The 15,387-nt window shown below is 40.3% G+C and overlaps 1 protein-coding gene and 1 pseudogene across 4 annotated transcripts in view; one reads left to right on the top strand and one right to left on the bottom strand.

Annotated features, from left to right (window-relative positions):
* Positions 1–15,387, bottom strand: part of KHDRBS3 (KH RNA binding domain containing, signal transduction associated 3) — a 203,321-nt gene that overhangs the window by 23,459 nt on the left and 164,475 nt on the right. The window lies entirely within an intron of this gene.
* On the top strand, positions 6,684–7,588 carry LOC117079016 (annotated as a pseudogene).

Genomic DNA, 15,387 nt, shown 5'->3' with positions numbered 1-15,387 from the left:
GATTGGAAGAACTGAACTAAGATTGCTATTTCATGGTGCAGTCAGAGAACTCTCTCTAATAAGGTATCCCCTGAGCTGAGATTTGAAGGAACTGGAGGAGATATGCAGATATTATCTGGGGACACAGTACTGTGGGCAGAGGGACTATCAAATGTCAAAGTCCTTCAGGGGACACATTCTTGGTACAGCTGAGGGCTAGAAAGGAAGGCAGTGCACATGGAGCAGAGAGGACAAGGGAGAGGGCCACAGAATCAGTAAGAAGGCAGGTGGACCTTGTAGGGTCATGCAGGGCACTGAGAGGCTTTCATTTCTTATGTGTGTGTTTTTAAAATCCTGGTTGAGTGAAATGGGAAATTTTTCTTGGTTCCAAGAAAAAACCAGAATTATCATTTACAGAGAAAGGGAAGAGGATAGCAGCAACAGCTTTCAGGGCATGGAGAGATCAGGAATTCGAGCTGGGACACGTTAGCTTTGAGAGACCCCCCCTCTGGAGAGGAGGCTGCTGGAAAGAGAATCCAGGGATCAGAAGACAGGTCTGACCTGCAGACATAAATCTGGGGGTCATTGTCATTGCTTTTGGTTGTTAAAACCATGAGACAGTGAGACCACTGAGAAGAGAGCGAATGGAGAAGAGGTCAAAGGAGTGAGTCCCCTTGACTCCAGAATGCAGAGGGCAAGAAGAGGAGGGTCTAGCAAGAGATGGAGAACACCCAGCCAGAGAGAGAGGAGCCCAGAGGCTCCGAGATGGTGAGGGCCTAAGACTCTTCAGAAGGAAGGACGGATCCCTCACCAAGTGTGGCAAAGGTGCTCAGAGGAGGTCACTGAGGATCTGAACAGAGTTGTTTCAGTAGCAGGGTGGGGATCAAAAGATCTAGTTCAGAGAAAGTGAAAGAAGATCAAGTGAAGACAGCGGGTTGAGACAACTCTTTCACACTTTGGCATTGGGTTTTGTAGAGAAGTGCGCGCGCATGTGTATCCATAAACAAACAAGCACCGCATAATGATGTTTCAGTCAATGCCAGATCATATGTATCAGGGCAGTCCCTTCAGATTATAATGGAGCTGAAATATTTCTATCACTGTAGCCGTGGTAGCATCATAATGCAATGTATTACTTGTGTTGGCGACAGTGGTGTAAACAAATCTATTGTGCTGCCAGTCATATAAAAGTCTAGCACATACAATTATGTACAGTGCATCATACTTGAAAATAAAATTAAAGGACTATGCCAGTGGTTTTCTATGTACCATATTACACTTTTTATCATTACTTTAGAGTATATTCCTTCTACTTATTAAAAAGAAAAAAATATAACTTCTGGTTACCTCCTGAAGGACCTGCCTGAGGCTGTTCTAGCTATCTCTACTTGATCTGTAAAACAGCCTCGGGCAGGTCCTTCAGGAGGTAACCAGAAGAAGGTATTCTTATCCTAGGAGATGACAGCTTCATGCATGTTACTGTCCCTAAAGATCTTTCAGAGGCACAAGATGTGGAGGTGGAAGACAAGGATGTAGATGATCCCGACACTGTGTAGTGTGTGTCTGTCTTAGTTTTTAACAAAAACGTTTAAAAAGTTAAAAAAAATTAGTTTAAAAACAGAAAAAGTTTATGAAATAAGGATACATTTTTGCACAGTTGTACAATATGTTTGTGTTTTAAGCTAAGTGTTACGAAAGAGTTAAAAAGTTAAAAAATTAAAGTTTATAAAGTAAAAAAGTTATAGTAAGCTGTTAATTTATTATTGAAGAAAAATACTTTTTTTTTTTTTTTTTTGGGATGGAGTCTCGCTCTGTTGCCCAGGCTGGAGTGCAGTGTCGCGATCTTGGCTCACCGCAACCTTCACCTCCCCAGTTCAAGCAATTCCCCTACCTCAGCCTCCTGAATAGCTGAGATTACAGGTACACGCCACCACACTTGGCTAATTTTTTTGTATTTTTAGTAGAGATGGGGTTTCACCATGTTGGCCAGACTGGTCTTGAACTCCTGACCTCAGGTAATCCGCCCGCCTTGGCCTCCCAAAGTGCTGGGATTACAGGCGTGAGCCACTGCACCTGGCCGAAAAACGCTTTTTAATACATGCAGTGTAGCCTATGCATACAATGTCTATGAAGTCTACAATAGTGCACAGCAATGTCCCAGGCCTTCACAGTCACTCACCACCCACTCACTGACTCACCCACGGCAACTTCCAGTCCTTCAAGCTCCATTCATGGTAAGTGCCTCATACGGCTGTACCATCTTTTTGTATACCATATTTTTACTGTATCTTTTCTACGTTTAGATAGTTTAGATACACAGATACTGAGCACCGTTGCCACTGCCCACAGTATTCAGTGCAATGACATGCTGTCCAGGTCTGTAGCCTAGAAGCAAGAGGCTGTATCATTCAGCCTAGGTGTGTATTAGGCTATCCCATCTGGGTAGTAAGTCACTCTATGATGTTCCCCCAATGATGAAATTACCTAAGGATGCATTTCTCAGGATGTATCCCTATTGTTAAGCAACACATCTGTATACATACATACATACATACATACATATATTAAACTTTATAACTCATTGCGGGTAGATAGTACCCCATTTCACAAAACAGAAAAAAAAAAGCAGGTTTGGTAAATTAAGAAACTTACTTAAAATCACACAGCTGGTAAGTGGTGAAGCCAGGATTAGAACAAAGGTCGGTGTAAATACAACAATGCTCTTCTTAATTTCTCTGACACCAAGGTTTTATGTTATCAAAATTAGCAATATTACACTACCCAGATAATCCCCAGGGAGTCAGTCCGCTGAAACCCAGACCACCACAGGAATTCCAGACCCAAGGGCTCCTTCCTCAGGAAAGCACAGGCATTGATGCTCCATAAAGCTCAGGTGGGACTCCATAGGCAATTACTTGTTCCAGGTTCTCTTCCAGGAGGTTTTCTAGCCTTCCTACCAGACATTCCTTACTCCCTCCCTGTCCCCAGGCATGTCGCTGTAAATGCTGGTGGCTTGTCTCTCATCTCTTCGCTCCCATCATAAACCATCTCCTAACAGGGTCCAGCAGCAGAATATTTCCCCTCCGGAGGTGTTTCTGCCCATTGTCTTGGCCTTTTCCATAATCTTCCAGAAGTTACTATCTGGGTGGAGTCTGCTGCCATGAAATAGTCAGAAGCCTGACAGGAGTTACTGAGTACACTGGGGTTAGAGCATTTGCTTTCCTATCAGGTGAAGTATTCAAGCTCAGACATAGAACGTGGGTTCTAACAGTCCTACAGTATTCTAGATGTCCCAATCGATAACTTCAGTATTTATTTGCACCTCAATCCAATGCCTCTCCATCTCACATTCTAGCTATTTCACTGGCTGCTATAGGATCAACTACGATTGTATGTGAAAGCATTTTATGAACAAAGTCCATTATTATTAGGGAGACCTAGCATGCTGTAATGATTAAGAGCCCAGAGAATGGATTAAAGGCTCTCCGAGTTTTGAATCCTCTTCTTCCACTTAGAAGCAGGGTAAGATTGGGCAGGCAGCTAAATCTTTTGAGTTCCAGCTTCTAAAGTGTTTCAGACATAAAAGGTGCTCAATAAAGACACTGATAGAAGGAATGAATGAAGGAATCTGGCTTATACTTTCTGCTCAACAAGTGTCTGCTGTAGCTGTCTCACAGCCAGGCTGATAATGAATGAGTAATAATTAAATGAGTTCACCCACACAAAACACTAGTCACTGGCCTGCCATTTAGTCAGTAAAAAATAAATGGTGACTACTATCCTTAACCCTATTGTAATTAACTTTGCAAAAACTCAGATATAACAATGACTTTGTCAAATAAAAGGATTTCAAATGCTAACACAGGTTTGCCAGAGAATTGGAGACATGAACTTTGTCTTTTACAGCTGGTCCTTTCCCTTTTCTACTGTGAAATACTTCTAAACTTTATCTCCACTACAAAGTGCAGGAACTTACTGGTACTTGGCTGAATCAAAGGGAAGAAATCGACCTTCAGAGGTCATGTGGCCCATCTACTGGCCTTCAGGCTAAACTGTCTTAATCATCTGAGAGAAATGATTATCTCTCCACTTTCAAAGACTTCTAGGGATGAAACCTGAATAACCTGTCACAGTAATACCCTCAAACAGGTCTGCCAGAAAGTTCTTGCTTTGTGTTTAACCTTAATCTCTCATGAGACACTCAGAATCTTTTTTCTCTTATTTTATTCTCCACAAAGCTTGAGTACCACCTTCTGTGAAAGAAGACTCAGGAAGATAGATTACTCAGAGCAAGCAACAAGGAAGCGTGTGCCCTGGAAGTTTCTGGCAAGACTGATTTAGAGATGGACCTATTGCAACTATTACTATCTGATGCTAGGTGATGGGCATGTGGAGACAATGAGTTCACAGTCACACGAGACACAAAGACATGCAAATAAAATTTAACATCACACTAACAATAGATATCACTTACGAAATACCTATTATAAGCCATGTATTTAACAAAATTTATCTTTCATCTTTAAAATAAAGTTGCAATAAAGCTGTTATGTCTATTTCATAAATTTAGGTTTAAAAACAACACTTTTCTGCCATTTAAGAAAACAACTCTCACCACGTCTACTGTGTTTTGTGAAATAGTCTTAGTATGAATTTAGGAGGTTCAGAGACCATCTTTTTCATTTAACACCTGTTCAGCAGATATTTACAGAGCACCCACTATGTGCTGGGCCTTGGAATGCAGCAGCAAATAAGATTCGGCCTTTGTGATAAACCATGTTGAGTCTAGTGCACAAGTGAGACAAGTGTCAACAGGGAAATAGAACACGATGATACCGAGAAACCCAGAGTTCTGCAGGAACACGGAGGTGGGATACCTGAACCAGTTTTGCGGGACATGGGAAGATTCCTGAAAGAAGAAATGCCTCAACTGACAACTAAGAGAAAAGCCAGACAAAGATGAAGAAAAAAATCATTCTAAGCAGAACAACAGCATTCATTCTGGGTTAGTAATAAGAAAGCAGCTAATCAGAGCCATAAAGTTTAGACACTGTCTAAGTCACATGGCTAGAAATGCATGGAATCAGGATAGAAGTCTAGTTACTCTGAAAGCCAAGTGTAGATTTTTTCAACACCACCTGCTTTTCACTACCATCTAATTTAACTGTCAATCAGTACATTCTCAGAATAATATGATATGTTTGGGTAAAAAAAAGCCATGTAATTCAGAATCAAAAGGAGATGACGAGAGGTAAGATAACTGATAATCAACATCTAAGAGAAAAAGCCAGAGAAACTTCTGGGGTGCTGGAAAAGTTCTCCTCATGGTTACGTGGGTGTATACATATGTTAACTTGCACTGAACTATTTTTTTTTCAGATAAATAAAAATTTAGGCTCTTTGCTGTATGTACATTATATCTCAGTAAAAGGAAAAAATCTAAAAGAAAAATCCCTAATTTATATGTTAGAAGAACCAAGAGGCATTTATTGTTGCCTGTTTAACATGCATCTTCACCTTCTTTCTTACCGACAGATCCCTTATAATGCTAGGGATTGGGCACTAGTGATAACATATCAATCCTTTTGCAGATGAAGTAGTCAATGAGATAGAAGCAAAATGTATGGAGTGAAGCTTCTAGGAAATATCCTAACAGAAGACCAACTCACCTAGGAGGCATGGCTTTCCACTCTTCCCCCTGCTTCCTGACTGAACCTCAACTTGGCAGCTGGAAGTATAATAGCCACCGTGAATGAGAAGAGCCTTGGGATAGAAGCCAGGGTGAAGGAGTGTGGAAGAGAAGGGCAGAAGCAGACTGGATTCTTAGTAACTACAGAAAGCTGTCACATGAGCTTGGAGCTGATTACATCCTTGCATCAGAGAAAAATAAAACATCTAATTTGAGTGAATTTATGATTAATTCATAGTTTAACCCAGCCCTAAAAGATAGAGCAATGCATTTGGAAATAAGGTGTGTGAGTATCCCTGTATTTTTCTGATATAGAGATAGCTAACCTTATTTTCTTATTTTAACAGAAACAGCAATGTCCTACTACTCTTCCTACGACAAAGTTGCTTAAAGGGTTGCAGATGGTTCTACAGAATTGAAAAAAAATTATGAATTTTTATTAGATTCCAAGAAAAAGGAGACAAGGAGAATAATGTTTGCCTTATGAGAATTGCCTCAGTTCCCACTGTGCCTCTTTCCTCCTCCAACACACCCAAGTCCACTGTTCCGGGAAGCCTCAGCAATGCCTGGGCATGCAGCTCACACAGCATGTGCTGACGTCCATGTGCGAGGTCTGTGCAATGCCATATTTACTTTTATAGGCTCAGGTTTTCATTTTCAAGCAGGTTTCTCCATCTTACTGTAATCATTTTAGAAGATGCCATAGAATAGTTAACCAGGCGTTGAAGCCAAACGAACATGTATCAGAAATTAGGCTTCAGCATTTACTCTCTGTCAGCTTAAAATTCATTCAATTTCTCATCTGTAAAAATTAAAAAAAAATCTTTCATAAGACTGTTGTAAAGTTTAAATGAAATAATGTGTTATATACACATATGAAGGACAGTTGTTGTTAATGATATTAAAGCAGAAGTCCTTTTTAAATGAGTAATTTTCCTCAGAGTCCTTACTTTTGTGGTCATACAATCTATTCAGCAAACATTCATTGTTGCCTAAAAAGTAAGGACCTGGAACCGGAGCTGGGTGCGGGCAGTGGACAGGGTTCTGTCGAGAGTCAAAGATGGCAGTGAACGTGTACTCAACGTCAGTGACCAGTGATAACCTAAGGCGACATGACATGCTGGTCTGGACCAATTAGTCTCTGCAGTTGAAGAGTTGTGCTCAAGGGCTGCCTAGTGTTAGTTTATGGACATGCTGTTCCCCGGCTCCATTGCCTTGAAGAAAGTGAAATTCTAAGCTAAGCTAGAACATGGGTGCATCCAGAGCTTCAAAATACTACAAGTAGGTTTTAAGAGGATAGGTGTTGACAAAATAATTCCTGCGGACAAATTAGTAAAAGGAAAGTTTCAGGAAAATTTTGAATTTGTTCAGCGGTTCAAGAAGTTTTTTGATGCAAACTATGGTGGAAAAAGACTATGACCCTGTGGCTGCCAGACAAGGTCAAGAAATTGCAGTGGCTCCCTCTCATTGCTCCAGCTCTGAATAAACCCAAGAAACCTCTCAGCTCTAGCAGTGCAGCTCCCCAGAGGCCCATCTCAACACAGTGAACTGCTGCAGCTCCTAAGGCTGGCCCTGGCGTGGTGTGAAAGAAACCCGGTGTGCGCAACAGGGATGACAGGCAGCTGAGTTGATGCAGCAGTCAACGTATTGAAAATTACTGCTGAAGACTTGGAGAAAGGGCGGGATTTCTACTTTGGAAAGCTATGGAACATCGAATTGATTTGCCAAGAGAACGAAGGGGAAAACGACCCTGTATTGCAGAGGACTGCAGACATTCCGTATGCCACAGATGAAGGCTTTGTGATATCTGATGAAGGAGGCCCACAGGAGGAGCAAGAAGAGTATTAACAGCCTGGACCAGCAGAGCAACATCTGAATTCTTCACTTCAAATCATGTGCTTAACTGTAAAATACTCCCTTTTATTATGCTTAGAGGACTTTTCATATGGTTTCTTTGCTTATGGTTTCTTTTCATAAGCAAAAAGTGCCTCTTCTTAGAGTGAACTTTGCAGATATTTCACTCCCTTTCCAATAAGTTTGAATTAGGAGCTTTTACTTTGTAGCAGAGCAGTACTAACGTCTAGGTTCACCTGGGACACAAAGAGACTGACCGTGGGGCTCACTGTGCGGATGCAGGTCACACTGAGTACTGGAGAAGGTGTTATGTAATATGCTGAGGCGGTGACCTCAGTAGAGAAATGGAAAGGCTCAATTGAATTTTAAGCTAATGTGAAATCAGAGAATGCTGTAATAAATAAATGCCTTAAGAGTATTTAAAATATGCTTCCACGTTTCAAAATATAAAATAAACATGACAGGAGATACTGTGTTTGACATTGTGTTTGGGAAGGAAAGGCCAGACCTTGGAACCTTTGGAACCTGCTGTCACAGGTCTTACAGGGCTGCTTGAAGCCTCATAGGCCTAGGCTTTGGTCTAAAATGAATATTTAAAAAGTTGTCCTGTAAAGTCATTTGGTGTCATTGGTCAATTGTGTCCTTGCTAAAAAGCAAGAGGCATTGTTTCCTGGATAACAGAGGATGTGTTTCAGCTCTGAGATGTTTGAGTTGAAGAGCTTGGTTTTCATTAAGCATTTCTCTGTTTTTCCAGTTATCCCCGAAATTTCTATGTATTACGGTTTTGGGGAAGTGAGGTGTGCCCAGATTTTCAATCTAACAACTACTTTTGGGGACTTTCCCACACCTCTGGGATTTGAATGGGGATTGTATCCCATTTTACTGTCTTTTAGGTTTACATTGACTACGTTTCTCTTCTCTGCTCCCCTTGCTCACTGGGGACTCCTCTTTGGCTCCTTGAAGTTTGCTGCTTAGAGCTGGAAGTGAAGCAGGCAGGTGACCATGCTGCAATTCTTTCTGGACCTCTGGCAAAGGGAGTGATCAGTGAAAGCCATCGTTACCTTGGGATCTGCAAGGCTGGGGTATTTTTGGTATCTGCTGTCCAAGGCTCTCCACTGTAATCTGAACACTTTGCCAGTGCACTAGTTTCTTTGGAGATAAAATGTATCGGTGTGTGGCTAAATGTTAATTTTCTTTTGCAGAAAATATAATATCGTGTCTAAATTAATTATTAGTATTTAAAATATTTCATTCCTTAACTCTCCCTCATTTGCAGGATTCTGGAAAATGTGTCTGACCCACTACTGAGATTGTTCAGCCCCTGAAGTATTTGTATTGATTAGTTTCTGGTGGTAGCTTGTCCTAAAATGAGTGTAGAAAGCAAGTGTTGTATGATAAAATTGTTGTGTACTTCGTGCTGTGTGGAGTTCAGAGGAAACCCAGATTCGGTGATCAACAATGCCAGAAAATGTGTGTAGAAAGCAACTGTTCTATGATAAAATTGTTGTGTAGTGCGTGCTGTGTGGAGTTCAGAGGAAACCCAGATTCAGTGATCAACAATGCCAAAAAATGCGAGTAACTAGCCATGGTTCAAACGACGGTGGTGCTGTTTCTCTTTTGTGGCCTTTTAGACTTTTGTTGCCCTAAATTCCATTTTATTGGGAACCCATTTTCCACTTGGTCTTTCTCGACAAGGTTTTTTTCACTTTAAACAGTTTCTAAATCAAATTCTGTATTTCAAGAGTAAAAAATAAAAATAAAAAAAGTAAGGAACTTAGGTGACACAACCCTAAAAAAATACCAACAACTAACAGTTTCCTTTTGTTTGCTCAGTACTCTGCACTTCATCATTTTATTTGACTTTCAGGAAGGTGAACATTAATTTGCCTACTCACTTTATTAGTTAAGCATAAGGTTTACTGTGCGGCTCACTCGAGGTCACACAATAAGTGACAGTCAGGATTCAAATTCGGACATGTCTTTTGACTCAAGCTTCAGTATTTTTACTGTAGCTTGTTTGTTAGTTAATTTCAAACTTCAATTAATTTCTCAGAAACACTAACAAGAAAACTAAGATTTCTTATGAAGAGACAGAAGGGAACAGATCCTTATCACTTATTTTTTTCTGGCAAAGGATGACTTACAAAATACTATCAATTATACATACTGTCACTAGACATCACAAGTAATTTTAATGACAATTCTTTGCATGAAGTATTGAAACTACTTATTAGAATTTCCATGGAACCTAACATCGAGAAACCAGGTTGAAATACTGGGGACGTGTAAGAAGAAGAACTGTTACCACAGACTGAGGTTCCGGGGAACGTCTGGAGAGTAGAAAAGGGGTCAGAGATTGGCTACCAAGTGACAGGGAGGCTGGGAAGGCTGCCGCAAATGAAATATGTGCTTAGAAGTTCAAAAACTATACAACAACTTTGGGGAAAGACCAAGATCAAGGTTGGGTTCCTTAAGCCTATTTTTTTTTGTATTTCTGTTTTTGATTCCCCAAGTCCAACTACACTGGGAGTCAAGGCATGGAATCTTTCGGTATTGGATTCCTTGGCTCTTCCCATACCATTAGAAATGGTCCATCAACATGTTATGAGCCAGGTTACAGTATTTCTCTGGATTATTTGTTAATCTTGCATTTGTTTTTGCAGCCAATCCTTCCATCTGGTATACTAAGGTATCTTTTTGAGGAGATTTCTGATAAACATATTTGATATTTAGATTTCAAAGCCATATCCATTACTCTTTAGGAAAATACTGATTGTGATCTGCAATATTTACACATGTGAAATAATTTTTTTTTTTTTTTTTGAGACGGAGTCTTGCTCTGTCGCCCAGGCTGGAGTGCAGTGGCCGGATCTCAGCTCACTGCAAGCTCCGCCTCCCGGGTTCACGCCATTCTCCTGCCTCAGCCTCCCCAGTAGCTGGGACTACAGGGGCCCGCCACCTCGCCCGGCTAGTTTTTTTTTTTAGTAGAGACGGGGTTTCACCGTGTTAGCCAGGATGGTCTCGATCTCCTGACCTCGCGATCCGCCCGTCTCGGCCTCCCAAAGTGCTGGGATTACAGGCTTGAGCCACCGCGCCCGGCCCCCACATGTGAAATAATTATCCCTTTTCATTTATGGGATTTTTAGCATCTTCCTTTGGCACCATGTTAGGGCAGCAAATGGTTTTTAGTGTTCCTGGGTAATCTGGTGGCACACTAACTTACATAAATCTGCATATCAAATTATACAGGCTCACTCTTCAAATATGCAGCATTAAAAACATTTAAACTATGATACTTACAGTACTTTAATCAGATAAGAAATTGTGATAAGAATACCTACTTTATTTTAAAATTACTGATGTAAAGTAAAATTCTACCTCTCCACATTTTATTCAATAAATATTTATTGAGCAGTACGTATGTTCCAGCACTGTGGCAGGCACTGAGGGAGGTGACAGTGAATCGATTTAAAAAAGAAGACAGACATTGATCAAATAATCACTTCAATATAAAATTGCAGTTATGATGGAAAACTGCTGGGTATTATGAGAGCATGTAATCATATGGAAACAATCACATGGGCTGCAGTAGGGAGACACGATAGCTCAGGACTGGAGTGGAGGTGGGCAAGCAGCAGCCAGGCTCCGGGTGCTCCACAAGCAAGGTGACCTTCACTTGGACCAGTGTGCGGGCTACGGGCATGGGGAGCACCTTCATGGATAAAAACCAGAACAAACAAACAAAAATCTGTGGAACTCCTGAGCCTGGTATTAAGGTCCATCACAAAATGTTCTCTAAGGATCTTTCTGTAGACACTTAGTGCACCTACCTTCCTAGGCAGAGCAGGCTGCAGCCTCACTGAAAAACTGGCCACTACCAGCACACACCAAGTCAACAGGACCACTGCACGATTTTGTGCTCTTCTGCACAAAAACCTCCTTCTGGTTTGCCTGGTAGAATGGTCATCTATTACTGACGACAGTTTAGAATATACCCACTAAACAACAACTCACTATCTGAGGTGCTTAAGAAGTGTTGATGAACAAAAAAGGATGAAGATTCCTGCCCTCGCAGAGCTTAAATTTGAAGAGTGACAGTTTTAAGCATATTGGGCACATTAGGCTTCACTGAGAAGATGATTTAAGATCTGCAAAAGCCTTCTGTTAGAAGTGTGTCTTATGTATTCTATCATTCTTAAAGTTACAATTTTCTTTTATTTGAATTCATAATTTCAAATTCTGAAGAGAAAACTTCAAATTTCCCTTTGGAATAAGGTACTTTTGAACAATTTGGCCCATCACAGGTCTCAATAGCTGTCTGCGGAATGAATGAATGGAAGACATTATAAAAAGGCCAATAATTTATTTTTGGAGGAAACAAGTATTTCCTTAGCAACTCTCTGGTAGGCACTGGGCAAAGTGCTTTACACATATTATCTAATTTATATAGTACTTATTACTCAAGAAGAGTAGTTCTCAACCTTTGGCTGCTTATCAGAATTATCTATAGAGTTTAAAGAATTTATAGATAGCTGTGCTACACCAAGACTCAGATTAAAAACTAACAGGTGATTTTCTTGGCACCCTTTTTTTTTTAAGGCTGCATAGGTGACTCTTCTCTGTAGCCTGGGTTGAAGACTACATCAATCTTCACATTAGACTTACAATGGTACCAGATTGCTTACTGTGTTTCTTTTTTTTTTTGAGACGGAGTCTCACTCTGTCGCCCAGGCTGGAGTGCTGTGGCCGGATCTCAGCTCACTGCAAGCTCCGCCTCCCGGGTTCACGCCATTCTCCTGTCTCAGCCTCCCGGGTAGCTGGGACTACAGGCGCCACCATGTCGCTCGGCTAGTTTTTTGTATTTTTTAGTAGAGACGGGGTTTCACCGTGTTAGCCAGGATGGTCTCGATCTCCTGACCTCGTGATCCGCCCGTCTCGGCCTCCCAAAGTGCTGGGATTACAGGCTTGAGCCACCGCGCCCGGCCTGCTTACTGTGTTTCTAATAAAGAAATGTTTACAACAGATGCAGACTTACATGTTATCAACTCAGCTGAAAAACACACATAGATCACCTTTCTGATCAGTACTGCATTAGGTGCTGGTGATATAAACATGAGTACAAAAGGGTCCCTGCTGCTGCGGGACTCTTTATGAAAAGGAGATGGATTCTCAACAGTCTGGCAGGTTCTGCTGGAGGACAGAGCAAGCATAGCACACTGTGGAAACATAGAAGCCTTAAAGAACAGGATGTGAGGTGAGGAGAATCACCAACGGTTGTTGGATGATATAACTACTGATCCAAGAAACTGGTAGCTCTGTTGCAAGTAATCTGGCAAAGAACTAAAATACAAAGAGGCAAATTGTCCCATTTGCACCGTTTTAGAAAATTCTAAAAGTCACAATATCTTCAAAAGGTATATGTCAGATTAAGTAAGGAGCCATGAAGATTTTGATGACAATGTACTTTCACAAGTTAGAGTTTACATTTTAATAGGTAATTGGGACAAGTATAAATGAGTCATAACCAAGAAACTCAGTATCAGGTTACATTACATGAGTGAGTGACCTGAGATGAAGGAACTGGGGCCAAGTCAGGAAGGGCCTTGCTAGTGGGTGTGGTGGCTCACACCTGTAATCCCAGCAGTTTGGGAGGCTGAGGTGGACAGATCGCTTTGCACTCAAAAGTTCAAGACCAGCTTGGGGAACACGGCAAAACCCCGTTTCTAAAAAAGTACGAAAATGAGCTGAGTATGAACATCAAAGAGTAAAGTGACAGTGGCACCGTCTCTTGCCTGTGGTCCAGCTACTCAGGAGGCTGAGGATGGAGAATAGCTTCAGCCTAGGAGGTGGAGGTTGCAGTGGGTGGAGATCATGCCACTGTATACCAGCCTGTCTCAATTAAAAAAAAAAAAAAAGGCCTTGCTAAAGTGATGACTTCTAATAGAAGAAACAGTCTTGTATCAATTATTTAATCCATCCTATTTAAAAATAACTTGCTAGCACTAGCAATATTGCTATATTTGGTGGGGTTAGAAACTGCCAAGGCTGAATGCCACACACCTCCCTTAAGCAATCCCCTCCTTTTTCAACTTGCCACACACGCTTTACACTCCTTTGTAATCAGGTTCCCTGATCATAAACTTCAAAGAATCCAAGGGGCAATCATTATCCTGGAGCAGCACACACAGGGCTCCACTGGAGCTGTACTAACATATGGTATGTGTATGTATCCAGTATTGTTTCCCCAAAATTCCAAAAAGTGGAATGTAAGACATATTTAGCTTCGATAGTTTTAGATAAAGAATTGTGGAACTTTAATGATAGCTATTGATAGCCTTTACAATGTGTGACATGCTTCCCATATATGACATGCTTTCCATTTCGCTTAACTTTACATTTACAACCCTAGGAGGTCAGTACTATTACTGTCATCCCCATTTTACTCTAGAGCACAGGTTAAATAACTTGCCCGTGGTCTCACTTTAATTTACTACATCTTTATGCAGCCTTAATTGAGACACTGTTTTAATTATATTACTTTGGCTAAGACAATATGCATAGGGTTTTTTCCTCTATGTAAGACGTCTTATTGAGCTATATACCTATATGTATTTTTTATTTCCAAAGTCTCTAAAATTTAGCAATGTCTAAGACTATATCCAATACCTTCTATAAATCATTTCAAAAAGGTTGCAATTGGATTAAATATTTCTATTTTATAAACTTACAAACAACATAAATTCATTTTCACGTGGTACAGCAATCCTTATAAATGGCAGATAAAGGAAATACATGGATGTTTTAATGATTATTTTCCTACTTTCTAATGTCTATGTCTACTTTTTGGTCCTTTATAGAACACTGAACAAAAAAGCATCAGAGTAAGAAACAACCAACAAAAAAGCAAAACATTTATGCCTTTACACTTGCAGTGTGCTCCAAGTTAGGTTTGTGATACTCTGCACAGAAAATGAGCAGATATGAGGTGAGCTGGAAGCAATCTATCACCTGGTGATAACGAAGATGCCAATGATCATCTCCCCATAGTCAGTACTACTTACTAAGCAGCAGCAAAATGCCCAGCAGTGACAGACACATAAAATAAAACACAATCACAAATTCCGAGTGCCATGTGCCAGGTTCTATACTAAACTGTTTAAGTATATTCTCTCACTCTGTTTTGTAGATGGGGAAATTGAGGGTTAGTGAAAGATCACATACACAGCTGCTAAGTGGAAAGGTCAGGTCTGCCTGACTCCTAATCATATAATATTTCCACCCTATCTTGTTTAATACACTTTGGAATTGACTATCTTACTCTAATTTCTGGGAGATTAACCATGTCAAAACGCTGGGTACACACACTTTAAGACACCAATGAAAGAGAATACAAAAAATAAAACTACAACTCAGTTACATACTAAAATTGCGGTAAAAATCTAACCATAATAATACATTTTGTAATTACAAAGAAAAACTGGGAGAGAAATATAGTTACCATTGATATAATGACTTATTAGTATGTAAACTATTTTTATATCAATTATTTGATGTACTTGTTACAATTCTGTGGACAACCTAAATTCAACACATCCCAAATGAACTTATTAATTTTTTCCTAAATCTCATTGCCACTTAAATTAACTACATCACTGTCTACTCAACAAGTTAAGTGAGAAACTGAATTTATCCCCTACCCCTCTTTTTCTCAGAACTCTTCCAGAAATTGCTTACTCTTTTCAATTAAAGAGTTCTTAAATATATTCATACTGTCAGACACTCACTGCTATACTGTAAGTTCAGGCACTTATTGTAAAAATATTGGGTCATAAGTCACAAATATTTTTAAGGTTCTCGATGCACAC

This window comes from Trachypithecus francoisi, unplaced genomic scaffold (genome assembly GCF_009764315.1).
Source record: "Trachypithecus francoisi isolate TF-2019V2 unplaced genomic scaffold, Tfra_2.0 Lachesis_group7, whole genome shotgun sequence".
In the NCBI taxonomy this organism is placed as follows: domain Eukaryota; kingdom Metazoa; phylum Chordata; class Mammalia; order Primates; family Cercopithecidae; genus Trachypithecus; species Trachypithecus francoisi.
This window is presented reverse-complemented; position numbering and strand designations above follow the sequence as displayed.